Below are 18,586 nucleotides of genomic sequence, written 5' to 3' on the forward strand. Positions count from 1 at the left end.
TACTTTACTATTAATTTTTTTTAAATGTTTATTTTTGAGAGAGAGAGCATGGGGGAGGGGCAGAGACGGAGGGGCACAAAGGGTCTGAAGCAGGCTCTGTGCTGACAGCAGAGAGCCGGATGTAGGGCTCAAACTCATGAAGCGTGAGATCATGACCTGAGCCTAAGTCAGATGCTTAACCAACTGAGCCACCCAGACACCCCCTTTTTTATTAATTTTCAAGTGTGGATTAAATAGCTATAAGCGCAGAACTATAACAAACTATGGTTAAAATGTTATATATCTTCTACTTAAATGAGAATTTTAAAAAATGATAAAATTGTCTGAGATATGATAAAAGAGGTCTCATATATTATTATTAAAAATCCAATATAAGCAATATTATGTCTGTCTTATGTCTTGGGTGATGACCCAAGATAACAAGAGGCCTAGCGTTTTTCCTGAAGAAGAAAGCCAATTTACTACATTTAGTACTGACTTCTCTGCCATTTTTCTGTTAAAATACTGGTTTACTACACGGATTAAAATGGGCAGAGCATTGAACATTCTACTTATTTCCAGGTGAATTCTTCACATTTCCTGTCTTTTGAAAGTTCACCTCCACAAATTTTCTGTGACTATGTATCCTTGTAAATCCCAGTCATATAATTTCTTCCCACTGCCCTGGACAAATACAATGGCTTGTTGTGGATAATAAAAAGAGGCAGCTAATCCCATGAACCCAGGTGGATACACTGGCTTCTTTATTTTTGAACCTCTAGCCAAAAGAAGTTAAACAATGCCAGTAAAACCAATAACACCAAGTCTTGGAAAAACTCCAGGAGGTACATTTGGGAGATATTTATACCTGTCTGGGATGTCAAACCCCCACTGAACCAAGCTCTGCATTTTGGGCTTAGTTTGTGAGTACATTTCCTGACACCACCTTGAATATGGCTCACCATAATGTCAGAGATGTGAGATGCTTTCTTCAAGATGGGTCCTTTGGCTCCTCTACATATTTAGATCGACCCTCGGAAATGGAGTAGAGTGAAAGCTCCTTAACCTTCACGGCAGTTTTGTGAAGTGAGTCCTTGTTAGGTGATGCATAGACTTTGACGGTGTGCACACTTAAGGCTGGCTGGCCCCACAGAACTCTGAATTACCTTGAACATGTTGTTGGCAAAGGTGGTTCTGGCTCACACATATCAACAGTTCCTTTAAATGTAAATAGACTAAATTCTCCTATTAAAAGACATAGGGTTCCTGGGTGGATAAAGAACAAACACATCTATATACTGCCTGCAAGAGGCTTACTTCAGAAGTCAGGACACACACAGACTGAAAGTGAAGGGATGGAAATAGATATTCCATACAAATGGAAACAAAACAAAAACTGGTTTAGCTATAGTCATATCAATGACATAGGCAGACAAAGAAAGACAAATACCATATGACTTCATTTATATGTGAATATAAAAAAATAAAACAAAACAAAACTTCTAATTATAGATACAGAAAGCAGATTGGTGTTTGCTAGAGGGGAGTTGCTTGGTGGTGGGGAGGGCAAAATGGGTAGATAATTTAATAAGTACAAACTTCCAGCTGTAAAATAAATAATGGGGATGTAGTATACAGCATGAGAAATATGATCAATAATATTGTATTAACTTTGTGAATGACAAGGTAACTACACCTGTTGTAGTGACCAATTTGCCTATATGTATATGACTATAAAATGTATATGACTATAAATGTATATGACTATAAAATGACATGTTGTACACCTGAAATTAATATAATATCATCTGTCAATTATACCTCAATAAATGTTTTTAGAAAGAACAATGTAAGGGCAGGACAGATGCTGGGAAGTTGCTGAAGTAGTAGGACCTGATGCTCATTCCATCCCACATTTACAACTAGATATCTGAGTGAATAAACAAAAGAGAGATCTGAAGACTCTCAGAAAAAATTCCACAATTACATGTAGAAAAGAAACCGTATTGGAGAGTTTAGGAAGAGCAGAAACAGTGGTCAGAAGTTGTCCCCAGGAGTGAGGAAGCTGCAGGCACAAAGATGGAAAACATCAAGGAACCCACCCAGGGAAAATGAATCGCCATAACGTCTGGCTTTGAAAACTAGAAAGGGCTGAGCTCTGTGTTTGTATAACCTGTGGGTCTTGGAGCCTGCCACTTTAAAAGGCTGCTGACTCAGCGCTGGGCAAACCAGGAGGTTTAGTGATGGCTGCGTCCCCACTCTTAAAGACACAACAGCCACAGGAGAAGCAACAGAATCAACAGTTTGCACAGTGCCTGGGGCAAAGATAAGGAAGATCCATTTATAAGGATTTTAGAGCATGCTAGGGGTCTTCTCCAGGAACAATGCAGCTGGCAGGTGCCATTTCCCTCCCCTGCACCCAGCATAAACGCAGAGCCACCTGCCATAGGTGGTGCTGCACAGACAATTGCTACCTAATCTGCTAGCAGTGTGCCTAACTCAGAATGAGTTTGGGGCCCTCCTGCAAGCATCCTCAAGCCCCCGTGGGTTCCAGAGGCCACTACCCGTTCAGTGGCAGTGGTGACCACACGGCGGCCAGTAAGCAGGAGTTTGGAGACAGAAATAGATCACTCACTCTGAAGGAGGCCAGCTGTCACATTGTGAGGAGTAGCCCAGGTGGTGAGGAAATGAAACCCCTGCCAACAGCCATTTGAATGAGTTTAGAAGTGCATCCTCCAGCCCCCAGTCTAGCCTTCAGATGACTGCAGCCCAAACCAACAGCTGAGCTGCTCTCAGATTCCTGATCTGCAGAAACTATGTGAGGGTGTTCCCTTGGCCCTTGGACTTGGATGCCTGTTTCCTCCCCCAGATTAGTCTGTTTGTTTTCCTTTACAGGGAAACACCAAGGAACAAATCAAAGCACACTTGGTGGAGGGTCCAAAATATCACTGCGAGGAGGGAAATAAAATAACCAAAGTCACAAGATAGAGAAAGTAACACTCTCAATAAAAACCACCTCCTGAAGGGCCAGGCCCTGGACTGTGTATGACCCTCCTTTAATATAGCAGGGCTTGCAGGTGCAGAGCACCCAACAAGCTTTTAAAATACCTAAGGGACAGAAAACTAGCCAAAATGATGAAACAGAAGAATTCTCCCCAGAAGAAATTCCAAGAAGTAGTGACAGCTAATGAATTGATCAAAACTGATTTAAGCAATATAACTGAACAAGAATTTAGAATAATAGTCATAAAATTAATCGCTGGGTTGAAAAGTATAGAGGACAGCAGAGAATCTATTGCTACGAGATCAAGAGACTAAAAAATAGTCCTGATGAAATAAAATGCTATAAATGAGGTGCAAAATAAAATGGAGGCAACTACAGCTCGGATTGAAGAGGCAGAGGGGAGACAGAATAGGTGAATTAGAAGATAAAATTATGGAAAAAGAGGAAGTTGAGAAAAAAAGAGTTTAAAAAAATCCAGGATTACAAGGGAAGAATTAGAGAACTAAATGATGCAATCAAATGGAACAATATCCCTATCATAGGAATTCCAGAAGGAGAGAGAAAGGGGCTGAAGGTGTACTTGAACAAATCATAGCTGAGAACTTCTCCCATCTGGGGAAGGAAAGACATTGAAATTCAAGAGGCACAGAGAACTCCCTTCACATGTAACTTGAATCGATCTTCTGCATGATATTATCATAATGAAACTGGCAAAATACAAAAATAGACAGTTCTGAAAGCAGCTAGGGATAAACAGGCCTTAACATGCAAAGGCAGACACATAAGGGTAGTAGTAGACCTATCTACTGAAACTTGGCAGGCCAGAAAGGAATGGCAGGAAATCTTCAATGTGATGAACAGAAAAAAATATGCAGCCGAGAATCCTTTATCCAGCAAGTCTGTCATTCAGAATAGAAAGAGAAATAAAGGTCTTCCCAAACAAACAAAAACTGAAGGAATTCATCACCTCCAAACCATCCCTACAAGAGATCCTAAGGGGGACTCTGTGAGTGAAATGTTGCAAGGACCACAAAGTACCAGAGACACCACTACAAGCATGAAACCTGAAGATAACACAATGACTCTAAACCCATATCTTTCAATAATAACAATGAATGTAAATGGACTAAATGCTCCAATCAAAAGACATAGGGTATCAGAATGGATAAAAAACCAAGACCCATCTATTTGCTGCCTACAAGAGATTCATTTTAGATCTGAGGACACCTACACATTGAAAGTGAGGGGATGGAGAACTATCTATCATGCTACTGGAAGTCAAAAGAAATCTGGAGTAGCCATACTCATATCAGACAAACTAGGCTTTAAATCAAAGGTTGTAACAAGAGATGAAGAAGGGCATTATATAATAATTACAGGGTCTATCCATCAGGAAGAGCTAACAAATTATGTGCCGAATTCGGCAGCACCCAAATAATATAAAATAATTAATCATAAACATAAGCAACCTTATTGATAAGAATGTGGTAACTACAGGGGACTTTAATACTCCACTTACAACAATGGATAGATCATCTAGACACAGGATCAATAAAGAAACAAGGGCCCTGGATGATACATTGGAACAGATGGTCTTCACAGATATATTTACAACTCTGCATCCCAAAGCAACAGAATATACTTTCTTCTCGAGTGCACAGGGAACATTCTCCAAGATAGATCACATACTGGGTCACAAAACAGCCCTTCATAAGTATAAAAGAATTGAGATCATACCATGCACACTTTCAGACCACAATGCTATGAAGCTTGAAATCAACCACAGGAAAAAGTCTGGAAAACCTCCAAAAGCATGGAGGTTAAAGAACATCCTACTAAAGAATGAATGGGTCAACCAGGAAATTAAAGAAGAAATTAAAAAAATATATGGAAACAAATGGAAATGAAAATACAACAATCCAAATGGTCTGGGATGCAGCAAATGCAGTCCTGAGAGGAAAATACATTGCAATCCAGGACTATCTCAAGAAACAAGAAAAATCCCAAATACTGAATCTAACAGCACACCTAAAGGAACTAAAAGCACAACAGCAAAGACACCCCAAACTCAGCAGAAGAGGAGAAATAATAAAGATCAGAGCAGAAATAAACAATATAGAATCTAAAAAAACTGTAGAGCAGATCAATGAAACCAAGAGTTGGTTTTTTGAAAAAAATAAAACTGGTAAACCTGTAGCCAGGCTTCTCAAAAAGAAAAGGAGAGGACCCAAATAGATAAAATCACAAATCAAAATAGATTTATTACAACCAATTCCTCAGAAATACAAGAAATTATCAAGGAATATTATGAAAAATTATATGCCAACAAACTGGACAGCCTGGAAGAAATGGAAAAATTCCTAAACACACACACACTAACCAAAACTCAAATGGGAAGAAATAGAAAATTTGAACAGAACCTTACCTTGTGAAGAAATTTAAACATTCATAAAAAATCTCCCAACAAATAAGACTCCTGGACCAAAATAGAAAGGGAAGGAAAACTTCCAGACTCATTCTACGAAGCCAGCATTACTTTGATTCCTAAACCAGACAGAGACCCAGAAAAAAAAGAGAACTACAGGCCAATATCCCTGATGAATATGGATGCAAATATTCTCAATAAGACACTAGCAAATCCAATTCAATTGGAACAGAAAGAATTATTCACCATGATCAAGTGGGATTCATTTCTGGGTTGCAGGGTTGGTTCAATATTTGCAAATCAATCAATGTGATACATCGCATTAATAAAAGAAAAGATAAGAACCATATGATCCTGCCAATAAATTAAGAAAAAGCATTTGACAAAATACGGCATCCTTTCTTAATAAAAGCCCTCAACAAAGTCAGGATAAAAGGAACATACTTAAACACCATAAAAGCCATTTATTAAAAGCCTACAGCTAATATCATCCTCAAAGGGGAAAAACTTAGAGCTCTCCCCCTGAGATCAGGAACACCACAGGGATGTCCACTCTCACTGCTGTTGTTTAACAGTGTTGGAAGTCCTAGCATCAGCAATCAGACAACAAAAGGAGATCAAAGGCATCAAAATTGGCAAAGATGAAGTCAAACTTTCACTTTCTACAGATGACATGATATTATACGTGGAAAACCTGACAGACTCCACCAAAAGTCTGCTAGAACTGTTACATGAATTCAATAAAGTTGCAGGGTACAAAATCAATGTACAGAAATCAGTTGCATTTTTATACACCAATAATGAAGCAAGAGAAAGAGAAATAAAGAAACTTATCCCATTCATAATTGTGCCAAGAATCATAAAATACATAGGAATAAACCTAACCAAAGATGTAAATATCTGTATACTGAAAAATAGAAAGCTTATGAATGAAATTGAATAAGATGCAAAGAAATGGAAAAACATTCCATGTTCATGGATTGGAAGAATAAATATTGTTAAAATGTCAATATTACCCAAAGCAATCTACACATTCAGTGTAATCCCAATCAAAATTGCACCAACATTCTTCTTGAAGCTAGAACAAGCAATCCTAAAATTTGTATGGAACCACAAAAGACCCCGAATAGCCAAAGTAATATTGAAGAAGAAAAGTCCACAGCTAACATCATCCTCAATGGGGAAAAACTGAGAGCTTTCCCCCTGAGATCAGGAACATGACAGGGATGCCCACTCTCACCGCTGTTGTTTAACATAGTGTTGGAAGTGCTAGCATCAGCAATCAGACAACAAAAGGAAATCAAAGGCATCCAAATTGGCAAAGATGAAGTCAAGCTTTCGCTTTTTGCAGATGACATGATATTATACATGGAAAATCTGATAGACTCCACCAAAAGTCTGCTAGAACTGATACATGAATTCAGCAAAGTTGCAGGATACAAAATCAATGTACAGAAATCAGTTGCATTCTTATACACTAACAATGAAGCAACAGAAAGACAAAGAAACTGATCCCATTCACAATTGCACCAAGAAGCATAAAATACCTAGGAATAAATCTAACCAAAGATGTAAGAGATCTGTATGCTGAAAACTATAGAAAGCTTATGAAGGTAATTGAAGAAGATATAAAGAAATGGAAAGACATTCCCTGCTCATGGATTGGAAGAATAAATATTGTCAAAATGTCAATACTACCCAAAGCTATCTACACATTCAATGCAATCCCAATCAAAATTGCACCAGCATTCTTCTCAAAACTAGAACAAGCAATTCTAAAATTCATATGGAACAACAAAAGGCCCTGAATAGCCAAAGTAATTTTGAAGAAGACCAAAGCAGAAAGGCATCACAATCCCAGACTTCAGCCTCTACTACAAAGCTGTAATCATCAAGACAGCATGGTATTGGCACAAAAACAGACACATAGATCAATGGAATAGAATAGAAACCCCAGGACTAGACCCACAAACGTATGGCCAACTAATCTTTGACAAAGCAAGAAAGACTATCCAATGGAAAAAAGACAGTCTCTTTAACAAATGGTGATTGGAGAACTGGACAGAAACATGCAGAAGGTTGAAACTAGACCACTTTCTCACACCATTCACAAAAATAAACTCAAAATGGATAAAGGACCTGAATGTGAGGCAGGAAACCATCAAAACCCTAGAGGAGAAAGCAGGAAAATACCTCTCTGACCTCAGCCGTAGCAATCTCTTACTCGACACATCCCCAAAGGCAAGGGAATTAAAAGCAAAAATGAATTACTGGGAACTTACGAAGATAAAAAGCTTGTGCACAGCAAAGGAAACAACCAACGAAACTAAAAGGCAAACAACGGAATGGGAAAAGATATTTGCAAATGACATATCAGACAAAGGGCTAGTATCCAAAATCTATAAAGAGCTCACCAAACTCCACACCCGAAAAAACAAATAACCCAGTGAAGAAATGGGCAGAAAACATGAATAGACACTTCTCTAAAGAAGACATCCGGATGGCCAACAAGCACATGAAAAGATGTTCAACATCGCTCCTCATCAGGGAAATTCAAATCAAAACCACACTCAGGTATCACCTCACGCCAGTCAGAGTGGCCAAAATGAACAAATCAGGAGACTATAGATGCTGGAGAGGATGTGGAGAAACGGGAACCCTGTTGCACTGTTGGTGGGAATGCAAACTGGTGCAGCCACTCTGGAAAGCAGTGTGGAGGTTCCTCAAAAAATTAAAAATAGACCTACCCTATGACCCAGCAATAGCACTGCTAGGAATTTACCCAAGGGATATAGGAGTACTGATGCATAGGGGCACTTGCACCCCAATGTTTATAGCAGCACTCTCAACAATAGCCAAATTATGGAAAGAGCCTAAATGTCCATCAACTGATGAATGGATAAAGAAATTGTGGTTTATATACACAATGGAGTACTACATGGCAATGAGAAAGAACAAAATATGGCCCTTTGTAGCAACGTGGATGGAACTGGAGAGTGTGATGCTAAGTGAAATAAGCCATACAGAGAAAGACAGATACCATATGTTTTTACTCTTTTGTGGATCCTGAGAAACTTAACAGAAACCCATGGAGGAGGGGAAGGAGAAAAAAAAAAAAAGAGGTTAGAGTGGGAGAGAGCCAAAGCATAAGAGACTCTTAAAAACTGAGAACAAACCGAGGGTTGATGGGGGGTGGGAGGGAGGGGAGGGTGGGTGATGGGTATTGAGGAAGGCACCTTTTGGGATGAGCACTGGGTGTTGTATGGAAACCAATTTGACAATAAATTTCATATATTGGGAAAAAAAAAAAAGAAGAAGAAAACCAAAGCAGGAGGCATCACAATCCCAGACTTTAGCCTCAACTACAAAGCTGTAATCATCAAGACAGTATGGTATTGGCACAAAAACAGACACAGACCAATGGAATAGAATAGAGATCCCAGAATTGGACCCACAAATGTATGGCCAACTAATCTTTAACATAGCAGGAAAGAATATCCAATGGAAAAAAGATAGTCTCTTTAACAAATGGTGCTGGGAGAACTGGACAGCAACATGAAGAAGAATGAAACTAGACCACTTTCTTACACCATACACAAAAATAAACTCAAAATGGATGAAGGATCTGAATGTGAGACAGGAAATACTCAAAACCCTATAGAGGAAAGCAAGAAAAATCCTCTTTGACGTCAGCTGCAGCAATTTCTTACTCAACACATCTCCAAAGGCAAGGGAATTAAAGGCAAAAATGAACTATTGGGACCTTATCAAGATAAAAAGCCTCTTCACTGCAAAGAAACAACCAACAAAACTAAAAGGCAACCGATGGAATGGGAAAAGGTATTTGCAAATGACATATCAGATAAAGGGCTAGTATCCAAAATCTATAAAGAACTCACCAAACTCCACACCCAAAAAACAAATAATCCAGTGAAGAAATGGGCAGAAGACATGAATAGACACTTTTCGAAAGAAGACATCCAGATGGCCAACAGACACATGAAAAGATGCTCAACGCCACTCTTCATCAGGGAAATACAAATCAAAACCACACTCAGATACCACCTCACGCCAGTCAGAGTGGCCAAAATGAACAAATCAGGAGACTACAGACGCTGGAGAGATGTGGAGAAATGGGAACCCTCTTGTTGGTGGGAATGCAAACTAGTGCAGCTGCTCTGGAAAACAGTGTGGAGGTTCCTCCAAAAATTAAAAATAGATCTACCCTATGACCCAGCAATAGCACTGCTAGGAATTTACCCAAGGGATACAGGAGTGCTGATGCATAGGGGCACTTGTACCTCAATGTTTATAGCATCATTTTCAGCAATAGCAAAATTATGGAAAGAGCCTAAATGTCCATCAACTGACAAATGGATAAGGAAGATGTGGCTTATATAAACAATGGAATACTACTCGGCAATGAGAAATAATGAAATCCGGCCATTTGTAGCAACGTGGATGGAACTGGAGGGTATTATGCTAAATGAAATAAGTCAGATAGAGAAAGACAGATACCATATGTTTTCACTCATATGTGGATCCTGAGAAACTTAACAGAAGTCCATGGGGGAGGGGAAGGGGGAAATAAAAGCTACAGAGAGGGAGGGAGGCAAACCATAAGAGACTCTTAAATACTGAGAACAAACTGAAGGTTGATGGGGGATGGGGGAGAGGGGAAAGTGGGTGATGGGCATTGAGGAGGGCACCTTTTGGGATGAGCACTGGGTGTTGTATGGAAACCAATTTGTCAATAAATTGTATTTCATATAAAAAAAAAGAATAAGTTCTCCTTAGGACTGGCCCACTTCAAGCCACTGGCCTCAGCCCTGGGCTCAGGGTGAATTTTTTAATGTGGCGCATGCCCCACTCAGCAGATCTTCACCCCCATGCACAGATACCATGTCCAGCTTCTGTGGCATCCCTCACCACCTGCTGCCACCAAAGCGTGCAGGGCCTGTGGCTGCAGCTGAGCTTGGGGGAGCTGACAGCACTAGCAGCTCGGTGAGAATGTTGATAAAACCGCTGCCCTACCCCCAAGCTTTCCTGCAGTCCCACCCCATCAGAGCTGGCTGGCCTACATCTCAGTAACACCACAGACAGCAAGCACAGCCTGCCATAGACAGTCAGTGAAGAATTCTGGACTTAAAGGAAAAGTTACTTAGACACGATAGCAAGAAGCAAGCAACATACGTCGGAGACTCCTCTGAAGTGCAGAGTTCTGGTGAACAGGGGACACTGCACCACATGGTACTATAGGACCTCTTCTTCATAAAGCCACTACTTTTAAGAGCAGAAGACATAGATGACTTTCTTTTTTCGTTGTTGTTGTTGTTTTGTTTTGCTTTGTTTTTAATTTACATCCAGGTTAATTAGCTTATAGTGCAACAATGACTTCAGGAGTCGATTCCTTAAGCCCCTTACCCATTTATCCCATCCCTTCTTCCACACCCCCTCCAGGAACCCTCTGTTCTCCATATTTAAGAGTCTCTTATGTTTTGTCCCCCTCCCTGTTTTTACATTATTTTTTCTTCCCTTCCCTTATGTTCATCTGTTTTGTCTCTTAAAGTCCTCATATGAGTGAAGTCATATGATTTTTCTCTTTCTCTGACTAATTTCACTTAGCATAATACCCTCCAGTTCCATCCACGTAGTTGCAAATGGCAAGATTTCATTCTTTTTGATTGCCTAGTAATACTCCATTGTATATATATACCACTTCTTCTTTATCCATTCATCCATCTATGGACACTTGGGCTCTTTCCATACTTTGGCTTTTGTTGATAGTGCTGCTATAAACATGGGGATGCATGTGCCCCTTTGAAACAGCACACCTGTATCCCTTGGATAAATACCTAGTAATGCAACTGCTGGGTCGTTGGGTAGTTCTATTTTTAATTTTTTGAGTTCTATTTTTGCTTTTTAGAGTGGCTTCACCAGTTTGCATTCCCACCAGCAGTGCAGACGAGATCCTCTTTCTCCGCATCCTCACCAACATCTGTTGTTGCCTGAGTTGTTTATGTTAGCCATTCTGACAGGTGTGAGGTGGTATCTCATTGTGGTTTTGATATGTATTTCCCTGATGATGAGTGATGTTGAGCATTTTTTCATGTGTCACTTGGCCACAAAAATGACTTTCCTGGTGCACAGAAAAAGACAGAGAGAGGTAACAAAATGAGAAACAGAAGAATTTGTCCCAAGTGAAAGAATAGAACAAAATCACAGCAGGAGATCTAAGTGAACCAGAAATAAGTAGTATGCCTGATGGAGAATTTAAAGTGGTGATCATAAAGATATTCACTAGACTTCAGAAAGCGGTGGAGGACATCAGTTAGACCTTTGACAAAGAGATAAAAAATAACATATCAGAGATGAAGAACTCAATAAATGAAATTAAAAATATACTACATGAAATAAACAGTAGGCTACAGGACGCAGAGGAATGCCTTAGTGTCCTGGAAGACAGAGTAATGGAAAGCAATCAGGCTGACGAGGTAAGAAACAAATAGTGCCTAACGACAATACACTTAAAGAACTCAGTGACTCCATCAAATGTAATAACATTAGCATTATAGGGATCCCAGAAGGAGAAGAGAGAGAAAGAGGGGGGCATAATGTATTTGAAGAAATAATAGCTCAAAATTTCCAGAATCTGGGGAGAGAAACAGAGATCCAGATTTAGCAGGCACAGAGATCCCCCAACAAATACAGCCCAAGGAGGTCCACACGAAGACACATAGTAATTAAAATGGCCAAAAACAATGATAAAGAATTTTAAAGGTCTCAAGAGAAAAGAAGATAGTAGCTTACAAAGGAAATTCCATAAAACTATTAGCTGATTTTTCAGCAGAAAAGTCAGAAGCCAGAAGGGAGTGGCATGATACATTCCAAGTGCTAAAAGGAAAACATCTGCAGCCGAGAGTGCTCTATCTAGTAAAGCTATCATTCAGAATAGAAGGAGAAATTAAGAGTTTTTCAGACAAACAAAAACTAAAGGAGTTCATGACCACTAACCAGCCCTGCAAGACATATTAAAGGGGAGCCTTTGAGTGGAAAAAACCATGAGTAAGAGTATAAAAAGTAAAAAACACACAAGCAGTGAAAATAAGTATTTCTGTAAAAAAATCACTCAAAAGATTCATAAGTAAAAGGGTGTAAAAATATGATGCCAAATATCAGAAACATGGAGGGGAGAGGAGTAAATAACAAGGTCAAAATTAAGTGACCATCAGCTTAATATAGACCGCTAAGTGCAGATCTCATATATAAAACAAGGGGCACTGGGGTGTTTCAGGCAGTTGAGTGTCAGATGTTTGGTTTCAGCGCAGGTCATGATCTCACAGTTCATGGGTTCGGGTTCCACGTCAAGCTCGGTGCTGGTGGTGCAGAGCCTGCTTGGGATTCTCCCTCTCTGTCTCTCCTTCTCTCCCTCCCTCTGTCTCTCTAAAAATAAATAAATAAGCTTAAAAAATAAAAAATAAATAAAATGAATGGAAACCACAAACCGAAAAGACCCAATAATTTATGTGCAAAAAATAAAAGAGTAAGGAATCTAAGCTGATCACTAAAGAAAGCCAACAAGCCATAAGAGAGAAAGGGAGGAAAATATCATTAAAAATCCATAAAAACAACCACAAAACATATAACACAATGACAATAAGTGCATATCTACCAAAAATTACACTGAAGTTAAATGGACTAAATGTCCCAATCAAAAGACACAGGATGATAGAGTGTATAACAAAACAAGACCATACATCTGCTTCCTCTAAGAGACTCATCATTTCAGACCTAAAGAATACAGTTGCATATTGAAAGTAAGGGCATGAAAAAAATAAACAAAAAATGAATAAAAGAAAAGAGAAGAAAAGAAGAGCAAAGAAAAGCATCTATCATGTAAATGGACATCAAAAGAAAGCTGGAGTAGCAATACTTACATTAGACAAACTAGACCTTAAAATAAAGACTATAAGAAGAAATGAAGAAAGGCACTATATCATAATAAAGATGATGATCCAACAAGAAGATATAACAATTGTAAATATTTATGCACCCAGTATGGAACATCTAAATATATAAAACAATTATTAACAAACAAAAAGGAATGAATTGATAATAAAATAATAGTAGGGGACTTTGATACCCACTAACATCAATGGAAAGGTCATCAAATCTGAAAAGTCATCAGAAAATCAACAAGGAACCAGTAGCTTGAAATGACCTACTGGACCAGATGGACTTAATAGATACATTCAGAACATTCCATCCTAAAACAGCAGAATACAGATTATTTTCAAGTGCACATGGAATAATCTCCAGAACAGATTAACATATTAGACCACAAAACAAGACTAAACAAATTATCAAAGATCAGATTCCTACCATACATCTTTTCTGGATACAACACTTGAAAGCTAGAAGTCAACCACACGAAAAAAATTTGGAAAGACAACAAATACATGCAGGTTAAACAACATGCTGCTAAACAATGAATAGGTCAACTAGGAAATCAAAGAACAAGTAAAAAAACCACAAAATCAAATAAAAATGAAAACACAATGGTCCAAAACCTTTGGGATACATAAAAAGTGGTTCAAAGACAGAAGTATAGAGCAACACAGGCCTATCTCAAGAAACAATAAAAATCTCAAATAAACCACCCAGAAGGACCTAGAAAAAGAACAACAAACAAAACCTGAAACCAGTAGAAGGAAGGGAATAATACAGATTAGAACAGAAATAAATGATATAGAAACTAAAAATACAATAGAACAGATCAATGAAACATTCCCTAATAGGCAAAAACTAAGAAACATGTGATTGGTAGCCTGCCATACAAAAAATGCTAAAGGGAATCCTTCAGGCTGAAGAGACAATAGACAATTAGACAATAAAGAATGCTAGCAAAGGTAATTACATAGGTAAATATAAAACTCAGTATCAGTGAATTTTTAGTTTGTAATTTAATTTTTTTCCCCATGAGATTTACAAAAAACTCCATAAAACAATTTATGAACTTAAGTGAGTGGGCACTCAATGTATAAAGACATAACTGTGATTATAAAAATGAAAAGTGAGGGGGAAGGTAGGCATATAGGAGCAAAGCATATGTATTATATTGAAATTAAGTTGGTATTATTGGAACTACAATGTTATATATAAGATGTACATTGTAATCCACTGACAATCACCAAGAAAATAACTTGAAATTTAGTACTAAAAGAAACAAAATGGGAATCCAAAATGATACACTAGAAAATATTGAAAACAAGAGAAGATAGCAGTGAAGGAACTGAAGAATAAAAAATATTTAAGGTATATGAAAAACAAATTGTAAAATGATAGAAGGAAGCCTCACATTATTACTAACCACCAGAAATATAAATGTATTCAACTATCCAAATAAAAGGCAGGGATTAGAAGAATGAGTTTTAAATGATCCAACTAGGGGCACCTGGGTGGCTCAGTCGGTTAAGCATCTGACTTCAGCTCAGGTCACGATCTCACATTGTGAGTTCGAGCCCCGTATCGGGCTCTGGACTGATGGCTCAGAGCCTGGAGCCTGCTTCCAGTTCTGTGTCTCCCTCTCTCTCTGCCTCTCCCCTGTTCATGCTCTGTCTCTGTCTCAAAATAAATAAACGTTAAAAAAAATTTTTTTTAAATGATCCAACTATACGCTGTACATAAGAGATTTACATTAGGTCTAAAGATACAAACAGGTTAAAAATATAACCAAATTTTTAAAAATGATCCAACTATACACTGTACATAAGAGATTTACATTAGGTCTAAAGATACAAACAAGTTAAAAATATAACCAAAAGAACAGTTAAAGTAGTTATATTAATATCAAGCAGGGTGGCTGGGTGGCTCAGTTTGTTAAGCACCTGACTTTGGCTCAGGTCATGATCTCATGGCTCCTGAGTTCAAGCCCTGCATCGGACTCTCTATCGTCAGCACAAAGCCCGCTCCAAATCGTCTGTCCCTCTCTCTCTCTCTCTTTCTCTCTCTCTCTGCCCCTCCCCATCTCTTTCTCTCAAAAATAAATACAAGTGTTTTTTAAAAATCAGAAAAATTAGCTATTAAGACAAAAATTGTTTTGAGAGATACAGAAAAACATTATATATTGATAAAAGAAGTAATCCATAAAAATATAACATGTATGCACCTAAAATGGAGCCCCAAAATATCTGAAATAAAAACTGACAGGTTGAAGGGAGAATTACACACTTAAGAATAATAGCTTCTGATATCAACACCACACTTTAAATAATGACTGAAAGAACCAGACAAAAGATAAACAAAGAAATAGAACCTACGCGAAACACCACAAACCAACTTGACCCAACAGACATTATAAAACATCAACTCAACAATAGCAGGCATACACCTTCTTCTCAAGTATACAAGGAGCATTCTCCAGGATAGGCCATATCAGGCAACAAAAATGTCTCGATAAATTTAAAAAGATTTAAATCACACAAAGTATTTTCTCCAAGTCAAGAGAATAAAATTAAAACTCAATAGCAGGTGGGGCACCTGGGGGCTCAGTCAGTAAAGCATCTGACTCTATTTCTTTTCAGGTCATGATCTCTTGGTTCATGAGGTCAAGCTCCTTATCAGGCTCCATGTTAAAACATGGAGCCTGATTGGGATTCTTTGTCTCTGTCCCTACCCCCCACCCCCTCTCTTAAAATAAATAAATAATTTAAAAAATTTTTAAAAATCAAAAAAACGGGAACACTCATATAAATATATGATAAAACAACATAATCCTAAACAACCAATAAGCCAAAGAAGAAATCACAGTGGAAATTAGGAAGAACTTTAAGATAAAAACAAAAACACAACATACCCAAATGTATAGAATGCAGCAAAAGAAGGACTCAGAGGGAAATTTATAGCTATAATAATCTACACTAGAAGAAAGAGAGAGAAATCCCTGAAATCAATAATCTAATCTACCTTAAGGAAACAGAAAAAAAAAAAAAGTGAACAACCCCAAAGCTAGCAGAAGGAAGGCAAGAATAAAGATTATGAATAAACAAAATAGAGAAGGGAGAAACAATGGCTCTTTGAAAAGATCAATAAAAAATTGACAAATTTTAGCTAGCCTGACCTGGAAAGGAAAAAAGAACAAAGATCCAAATTCCTAAAATAAAAAAGAAAAGTAACAGGAGATATCACTAACAATCTTACAAAGATTAAAAAAAAATCTATAAACAATTGTCTGCCAACAAATTCAATAGCTCAGATGAAAAGGACAAACTCCTAGAATCACAGAAACCTCCAACATTTACTCAAGAAGAGAAAGGCAATCTGCATAGACCTGTAACAAGGAAAAAGATTGAGTCAGCAATCAAAATACTTCCCACAAAGAAAAGCCCAGGGCCAGATGGTTTCACTGGTGAATTTTATTAAATGTTTATAGAATTAACACCAATTCTCAAGCCCCTCCAAAAGCAGAGGAAAAGGGAATACTTTAGAACTCATTCTATGAGGCCAGTACTACCCATATCAATGCAGACAGACAAGAAAATAAAAAGGCAAAATCCCTAAGGACTAGAGATGCAAGGTCCTCAACAAAATTCTATCAACCCAAATCCAGCCACGTAGTAAAAGGATTATAAAGTGAAGATGGCAGAGTATTAGGGGGACCCTATGCTTGCTTTCTCCTGTGAACACAGCTAGATAAATACTAAATCATTCTGAACACCCAAGAAATCAATCTGAGGACTAAGAAGACAAACTGCAAAGCCAGAGGGACAAAAAGCAGCAAGATCATGGAAGGTAGGAGGTGCTGAGAGGTGATCTGGGGGACAACAGCATTGTGGGTGCTGTGCAGGGAGGGGGGCACTGATCACAGACAGAAGAGAGACAGAGAGAGACAGAGAGAGACAGAGAGAGACAGAGAGAGAGCATGCAGTGCACAGGAAATTGTACAAGAAGAGCACTTCCCTAGAACCACTGACTGGGAAAATGAGAAAGGCTAATTATCACAAGTTTTGACCAGCAGCAGAGCTCAAAGTCTAAAGTTTTAGAAGTCCATGCCGTCACTGGGGTCAAACATGGTGCACTTAGTGGTGCTCCTGCAGAGGAGGGCAGAGGCCCAGGAGCAGACAGCATGGTCTGAGGATCCCCTGGATTGCACCAGGAGAGACAGTTCCCCTTCTTGGGAGTTCATTTGGAAGAGGTGTCACTGTCTCTCAGCGGACAAAAGACCCAGCAGGCACCATTGAGCTGCTGAGGGCGGCTAACCTGTGTGGGATGTCTGCTGTGCTTTACCATATATTATGAGCCCCTGAACAGTCCTGTGACTGCTTTTCTGGAGCAAACCAGCACTGGCCACAACATGGCAAGAACCTCCTTCAGAGGATCAGTATGGGTCCGTGCCATATTGTGTCCCTAAAATTTGAAGTTTTGAAACCCAGCCACATGCCTGAGATAAAGCACAGTAGTACTGTGCTGCTGGAGGGATAGATGGCTCAGAAAAAGACAGGGTGGAGGCAGGGATCTGACAGAACCCTGGGGAACAAGAGGCGATTTTGTTCACTCTTCCATAAGGGTTTCCTGAACACCAGCAAATGTGAACTCTACCTCTCCAGGGCCTAGGGTGGGCAGGTGCTATTTTTTTTTTTACCACTCCCATCAGCACAGATGGACTTCAGAGAGAAACACAATACCCAGAGTGAAGGCTTGAGCCGCTTACACCAGACCCTGCCCTTCTGCACTCTGCAGGTGTTTTGTTTTTGTTTGTTTGTTTGTTTTTTGTTTTGTTTTGGTTGGTTTTTTACTAAGGGCAAGACTGGCTGAGAGCCCATGCGGCAGCAGGCTCCCACTCCAGAAGACAGGCACAAACTCCCTGCATGTAGCAAATCTATTGATCATAGAGTGCTGCAAAGCTTAAGTTCTAGGGGAACTAGGATCCACCAATCTTTAGCAAGCAGTCCAAAACACACCTAGTTAAAACTCACCATACACAGGTCCATAAGTCCACAAATGGACAATGTCTAAACACTCCACACTGCAGGCAAAGAGAAACTCCGCAGAGGACTGACCTGAGGGAAAGAGCAGTCAAACTACAACAGCAAAGTGCACATAGCATACATCAAAAACACCTCCTGGAGTGCCAGGCCCTGGACAGTATATGACCTCTTCTTAATATAGCCATTACTGTC

At 38.9% G+C, this 18,586-nt stretch overlaps 1 pseudogene; it reads right to left on the reverse strand.

The window, feature by feature from the left end:
- Nucleotides 1-547: 547 nt before the first annotated feature.
- LOC122479632 lies at nt 548-1,154 on the reverse strand (annotated as a pseudogene).
- Between the last annotated feature and the right edge of the window lie 17,432 nt (nt 1,155-18,586).

The sequence above is a fragment of the Prionailurus bengalensis genome, chromosome C1 (genome assembly GCF_016509475.1).
Source record: "Prionailurus bengalensis isolate Pbe53 chromosome C1, Fcat_Pben_1.1_paternal_pri, whole genome shotgun sequence".
Taxonomy (NCBI): Eukaryota; Metazoa; Chordata; class Mammalia; order Carnivora; family Felidae; genus Prionailurus; species Prionailurus bengalensis.